General features: G+C 46.0%; 1 long non-coding RNA gene across 2 annotated transcripts; it reads right to left on the bottom strand.

Annotated features, from left to right (window-relative positions):
* Window positions 1-2,672: 2,672 nt before the first annotated feature.
* On the bottom strand, window positions 2,673-6,832 carry LOC133360593 (uncharacterized). 2 transcript variants are annotated; one of them, XR_009757274.1, is made up of 4 exons: window positions 6,813-6,832; window positions 6,057-6,095; window positions 4,745-4,932; window positions 2,673-3,560 (listed from the first exon to the last, which is right to left on the bottom strand). It is a non-coding gene; the product is annotated as an uncharacterized LOC133360593 (long non-coding RNA). The 2 variants fall into 2 exon arrangements; XR_009757273.1 differs by having other exon boundaries at window positions 4,745-4,905; window positions 6,813-6,831.
* Between the last annotated feature and the right edge of the window lie 249 nt (window positions 6,833-7,081).

Consider the following 7,081-nt stretch of genomic DNA (forward strand, 5'->3'; position numbering starts at 1 on the left):
ATGGAGTCTTCCTAAATAGCCCACGATCACAAATCACTTTTTAATTCCATCAAACGTAACTTGCAGCGCCACACCGATCATCATCCTTAGGGGAAATAAAGGTAATCCGACCTCCAGGAATAGGTTTGCAGATTTGCTGAGCATTTGTGTGAGGTCTTGGGGGAGGGAAATTCCCTCAGCTGGAAAACATCATGGGGCAAAGTGGGAATGACCCTGCAGAGACTGTGGTGCCTCCATATTGGAAGAAGTTATCACCCTCTGTGAGTGGCTGGCTGAAGTGCCATCTGTTGAGGATGTATGGAAGGCTATCCAGAGTCTGAGACTGGGAAAAGCACCGGGCAGAGATGATCTCCCAAGCGAAATGCTGAGGAAGGGTAGCGTTTGTGTACAGACTGCCCAATATTACATCATTTTAAGAGTCTGGACCCCTGGACGGGTTCTGCAGGTTTGGAAGGATACTCTGGTGGCCCCCCTCTTTAGAAATGGGGACTGTATAGACTGTAACAACTACAGGGGCATCTCCCTTCTCAGTGTGCCAGGAAAGGTCCTGGCAAGGATTATTCAACATCGCCTTGCCAGGCACGCTGAGGAGGGGATTGCAGAGCCCCAATATGGTTTCAGGCCAGGGCGTTCCTGCACACATGCCATATTTTCCGTCCGTCTGCTACAGCAGAGGTATCGGAAATTCCAACAGGACCTACGTCTCTGCTTTATTGACTTGGTCAAGGCCTATAAAATCATCAATACGCCTGGGATCTGGGTTGTTGTTCGTGTTTTCAGAGTCCATGACTCTCTGTTCACAATCATTAAGGGTTTTCATGATGGTGGGCAAGCCCGGGTAAAGCTTCGTGGCCCCGAGTCGGAGCCATTCCCAATTCACCTTGGGGTGCGACAGAGATGCCATCTGGTTCCCACATTATTAAACATATTTTTCGACCACGTAGTTCGTGAAGCCTTCTATAGCTATACCGGAGAAATCTCTATCTTTACGATACAATGGGAGGCTGATCAATGCCCGGGTGCGGTCGAGATGTAGGGGACTGTACAATAGAAGGTTCTTGAAGGGCGAGTTGAGATGGTTGAAAACAGGTGGCCGGAATGCATCATATGCACACGCGTTATAATTAAGTGGGGGCCCACTGTCCGATAGGGGCGGGGTCAAGCGAGTATATAAGGGGGAGTGATCCCAGCGGTCGGGGTTCTTTCTCGGGGACTGATCGACGACCGGAGGTGGACGACGTTGGGGGCCAACCGTTCGAGATTGACAACATGGAAAACCATCGGGGCTGACTGTTCAAGACTCAACTTGGTAGACAACCTGCAGGGCTGAAGATAGCCGTAACCATTACGAGTGTGGCAGTTCTTACGCTCGGCCTCTTTATATACGTTCGGAGAAATAATGCTCAACTCCCCTGAAAATGAATGTCTCCAAGAAGCTTATTTACAAAATGATGGCTCCCTATTGGTCAACCATGTTACGTATGCTGATGATCTGGTAATTACTGCTCACTCAGAGGAGGGTTGGAGGCACTGCTGCTGAACCTAGAGTGTGTCACTAAGAGGTGGGGCCTTACCATCAGCCCCACCATAACTAAGCAGCTGTCTGGGTATTTTGTGTCATCAAACATTCCACCCTCTGAATTCCCCATTGGTGATGGGGCAGTTGTGGAGAGAGTGGAGCGTTTTCCATACCTGGGCAGTGTGTGTATGACCTACTCCGTTTTGGCAGAGGTCTCGCTCCAAATCAGGTGAGCTGCATTGTTTTTTCATTGGCTGCATAATGCTGTGTGGAAGCTACCCTAGTTTGTTGCTCCAGGCGAAGCTTTGGATCTTCTCGGCCACGGTCGTGCCCTTCCTTCTCTATGCTTGCAAAACGTGGACCCCCCTAATGGAACATCTTCGCCAGTTAGAAACATTCAGGCTGGACTGCCTACGATCTATCCTGCGGTTAACCATGCTGGATTGTGTGAAGAGCTCACATATCCTGGAAATATCTGGACAAAGTCCCATCGGTGACCTCCTCTGGCAGGCAAGTTTGCGTTAGCTGGGTCAGGTAGTTCACATGCCCAGCTACCGCATGCCCAAACAGATTTTGTTCAGCTGGATAGAGGGGGCTTAACGGACGTTGCACGAGCTAGAGAAGTGATGGAGTGATGTGGTACGAGAGGATATGGAGCTGAGTAGACTTGCCAATGTCAAGATCGGCCTTTGTGGAGGAGGCTCTTGAAGGACGCTACTAGGCAGTTGGAGGGAGACGCCCTCCAGCAACAACAGAGGGCAGAGGAGCGACGCTCACAACAACGAGCGGAGCGCCGGGTGGCTAAAATGTAGCAAGTTTGCACAGTAGGGGGCACAGGTGGTGCATCGGCCAGTCATCTCAGTCAGACAACCCATCGGTCTGCCCCGTGACCTCCTGCCAGCGGGCGTTCGACACTTCACGTGGCCTTAAAGTGCACATAGCCCGGCACAAGCGCCGTGGTGACGTCACCGCCACTTAGTGGCAAATGGCGGTTGTTGTTGTTGCTGTTCGTGTGCCCCGTGTATTGTGGTTACTCATTGCGCCCATTCCGACAAGGACTGAAGGTAAGTGAAAATAAAACAGGTTTCTTTTTCAATGTATGTAGCTTTATTTTATGTTTTATTGACAGTGTTACATACAAATGCATATTTTTTATTAATGAATTTAACAATGCTTCCCTTTTTTGTTGAACCGTAACACATTTCATAATGTTGACAGTATGGGCATTTAAATAAAGTCCATTTTTGTGTTCGAACTTACGAACCATTCGATTTACGAATGCATGTCCCACTGAGCTGAGCATTTTATTTCCAGAAGCGACCTGGCTATCACAAACGATAGCTCAACTCTGGCTTATCATCACGTGGAAATTTAAAGCAGCCGCCAAAGAATAATTTTCCCAGGTGAAGCGTACATACAAAGATTGATGAAAGTGACGGTGGCGTAAGTGGTGGTGATGATGGTGACGACAACGATTACATAATATTTTTTATTTTGTAACAAAGTGCATTTATTGGCGCTTAAATAATGGCCCCACATACAACGGCCAAATGCAAGGGGGTCCTGATCTGTCTTCTTTGTCTATTCTCTTATTTTCTGTTTTAGCCACGAGATAACAACTGTTTACATATTCGTCAGATGTATACGGATGATGGAACATTTGGCATTCATCATTGTGGCCGTCACTTTGAGTTGTAATGCATCGTCTTTAAGTGTGGCAATGGGAGCTCCAGCATTCACTTTTTGAAAAGACTCCGATGTTTCCTTACAATTGTACATCTCAGTCAGTAATGTGTCCGGTATTGTGTCTCTGTCGGTGTTGTATAGCTGTATGGCCATTTTTCTGTAATAAAATGCGGGAACATATGGATTGCAGAACATAATGTTCAGTTCTTTATTTTCGTTCTGAATGGAATAGCACAGCAATCCATAACACCCGAACATGCCAAACAGACGCTTGCAAAAGCCACAAGCGCTCTTTTCTCCAGATTGTATATCTTGGTGTGGTGGATATTCAGCCATTCCGGAGACCAGATATGTCCTGGAATATATATTATAATCAGTATTGTTAAAATACCCACATTTATCAAAAAAGCACAAAGCTGACATAAAACATAATATATTAGGGATATCTGAAAGTACATTAAAATTGGGCAGTATTATGTATGTTTAACTACTTTCGCACCGTACCTATCCAACCGTGCTAATTGGAGGTGGTTGATCTGTATAAACCAATGCTGGGCACAATAAAAAAAGTGTGTCACGGCAATCGTCGTGCTTCCTGTTTAACACTCAGATTTGATAATGTTGAAGTTTTGTGCAAAACTAGCTACTACTGGCCAAGACTAATTAGAGAATATATCGAAATTGAAAGAAATCAAAATAACTTTAATCGTTCGGATAGCTACTGCCTTAGTGCTGCCTGGAAGCGAATAATCAGATAATACATTGTTTAAATGCATGCCTACAAAAGGCAGCGAGCGTACTTCAATAGGGATTACCGTTGGTAGGGCTATTTTAATAAACACAATAGACAACAAGAACAAGTTCAAAGGGCTCGCAAAATGCACATGCATAATGTACGTTGCCTCAGTAATCCATACCCCCCCCCCCCACATTGTGCAAGAGCACAGAAGGGTGGTCACCACATCTACGCCTCTATATAAGGAACGAAACAGTAAGACTTCTCCACAAATCTGGCTGTGGCCTGATGAAGCTAGTTGTAATTACTGGCGAAACGTCGCACTCAGATCGTAAATGTTGTGGCTTGGCTCTCCAACACACAACCGGTGTTAGTAATGTACTAGTGACGAATTGCCACGTTCTGTTTACGTGACAAACCCCTTACTAAGTGGCTGTGTCGGATGGTGGCAGGTTTATACAATACATTTATATATTTACGCAATCTAACCCAAAAACCTCTATTATGGATGATATTGGTCGCGAAAGTCTACGCGTTAAACTAAGTCAGGATCTTCCGACAAAGGGGGCTCTAGGGGTTTAAAAAGGTGAAGCACAAGGGGAGGGGAAGCTTGGAGAAAAGACTCAGTTTGTACTAGAAGACAGTGTTCGTGTCCACAATAAAGGCTCTTACTTATTGAAGAACGTGTGTCGGTCGTCATTACATAAGTATAAACAGAGGATGCGTGGGAGTGCACGCGTATGTTTGACACTGCAAAGGAGTGAGGAGAGGGACAATGCATATTTAACAGGAGCTGCACTCACCTCAATCTTTTAAGATTGTATTTTGATTGGTTGCATATTTCCAGAGCAACATTGGGGTTGTTTTCCATCCCCGCCGAAACCACTTCAACCGTCTTGCCCTTGATGATGACCTTCTCTGTGGGTACTCGATCTGCCATAGCGGAACACTTGCCTCTGCTTGGCTAATCGCAACAACGTGAGGGATAAAACTGGTGGCAGTCGCCACCAGAATGAGCAGGGCATCAATCAACGCGTGTTACGAATCTTTCAGGCGTACACTTCTTTAAAAAGTAAAGTGAAAAAATCATGAACGTCGGAACGTGTTTTCCCATAAAGTCCAATTACATGACCTGAGATGTGATCCTAATAAAATATATTCGAACCCAAAAGCTACGAAAGTAACACTTCCAACACAACGCAGATAAAGTCACGCACACTTAAGGAGGATGATAACGAGACAGGTGATTAAACACAAACATTGTATATTGTAGTTTACTCACTAGAACTATGGTGAGGAAGCGGTAGGAGGTGAGGTGGTGAGGCATAAACGGATGACTGGGAGGGTGAGGGATGGGCAGTAGGTGAGGTGGTGAGGGTGGAGGGGTGAGTGGGAGGGTGAGGGAGTGGCAGTAGGTGAAGTGGTGAGGGGTGGAGGGGTGAGTGGGAGGGTGAGGGATGGGCAGAAGGTGAGGTGGTGAGGGTGAAGGGGTGAGTGGGAGGATGAGTGGGAGGGTTGGGCATTTGGTGAGGTGGTGAGGGGTGGAGGGGTGAGTGGGAGGGTGAGGAATGTGCAGTAGGTGAGGTGGTGAGGCTACGCAACGCTGCAGCCAGGCGCGTATCCTGGAACCATGTAAAATGCCCGCACGGACAACACGACAGAACTTGCATTTACTGTTGTTATTGTGCTTTTGTTTCCACGGAAATAAGATAACGTAGAGTAAGAAAAACTTAATAATGAAGCAAACGAGACGTTATCCGAAGCAAAGTTAACTTATGACGAACGTGTTAACGAATATTCATAAACCGAATAAACATATGTAAGGATACACCTGCAAACTAAATATCAAATCTAGATTTGAAGCTTTCGTGACTGCAGGAATCCATACTCTTTGGTTCTTTCGGTAAAGTAAAGTAGGTAAAGTCACGTAGGTATACCGAAAGAGCCAAAGAGTATAAATTCCAAATATTGATTACAGCGCACAGTTGGGAAACGTCTAGTCCGTGACATATCGCTACGCGTGTTCATCTAACTGGCAGTGAACAAATGCAACCGAATCTTTTGAAGTTTTCGAACCACGGCGAATGATCCCGTCCACGTACCCCGTCCACGTACCTGACGCGTGCCTGCCGAGTTGAATCTTGATTTGTTTTCCTTAACACACAAACACGCAGAGAGAGTCGCCTACTGATCATCACCAACACCACGCGACCAACACAACCGTGCCCCATTTCACCAGGAGAATCTCTCCCACAGAGCCACGCATGAAACACATTATTATATCTGCTTATTTATCTTCGTCTGTAAGCCGGCTTCGGCGTTTCGTGTGACTTTAATGTGCGCGGCGCTTTGAATTGGCAAGCGATAGAAGTCCTGAGCGGAGAGTCCTAAGCGTGAGAAGTGCGCAAATGACTTCTGTTGGCTTCGTTACATCACTCGCACGCGAATGGACGCATCTACAAACCCAAGGTACATCTGTCCCGTCGCGGTGCCCCCGTGAAGTAACAGAGCCGAGCAACTCATTGCGCCCCTTCCTGCTGAAATGAATACCATCTAAATCTAACCTCTGGCTAATTCATCAACGAGACGTCGCCCAGATTAAAATTAGTATTTTATTTTGAGATACATGCGTGCTATGTGATAATAATCAATATTTAACTTTAAAAGTTCTTTAAAAATATCTTCTGATAATAATTTGCTATCTGTTGTATATTTTCGCTTATCTGTTATTGATTTATTTTACCGTGACTCATTGCAGCGGCGTCGTTGTGTTTTTTTTGTTGTTGATGAACCACCGATTTAAGAGCTGAATTTCTCACAGGGCCATTTAAAATCGACTGAACTGCTTAGAGAGACGAGGGGACTACTCACCGTGCAGCGCTCCCAGCCTGTGTCTGAATAGAACGCTGTCACCACCAGCGGTGGTGTTATAAACACACCGCATACCTTGACCCCGCCTGCAGCACCTCTGCAGCCAATCGCAGGCAGAATAATCAGTCGATTGAGCTAAGTCAGTTTGACACGTAGCCTTTCGCGACCAATATCATCCATAACATAGGTTTGGTTTTGGGTTAGATCGTGTAAATGTAAATATGTCGTTAAACTCACCACCACCCGACACAGCCAATTAGGTTTGTCAC

The sequence above is a fragment of the Lethenteron reissneri genome, chromosome 69, assembly GCF_015708825.2.
Source record: "Lethenteron reissneri isolate LAM-NWPU_2019-01 chromosome 69, ASM1570882v1, whole genome shotgun sequence".
Lineage (NCBI taxonomy): Eukaryota > Metazoa > Chordata > Hyperoartia > Petromyzontiformes > Petromyzontidae > Lethenteron > Lethenteron reissneri.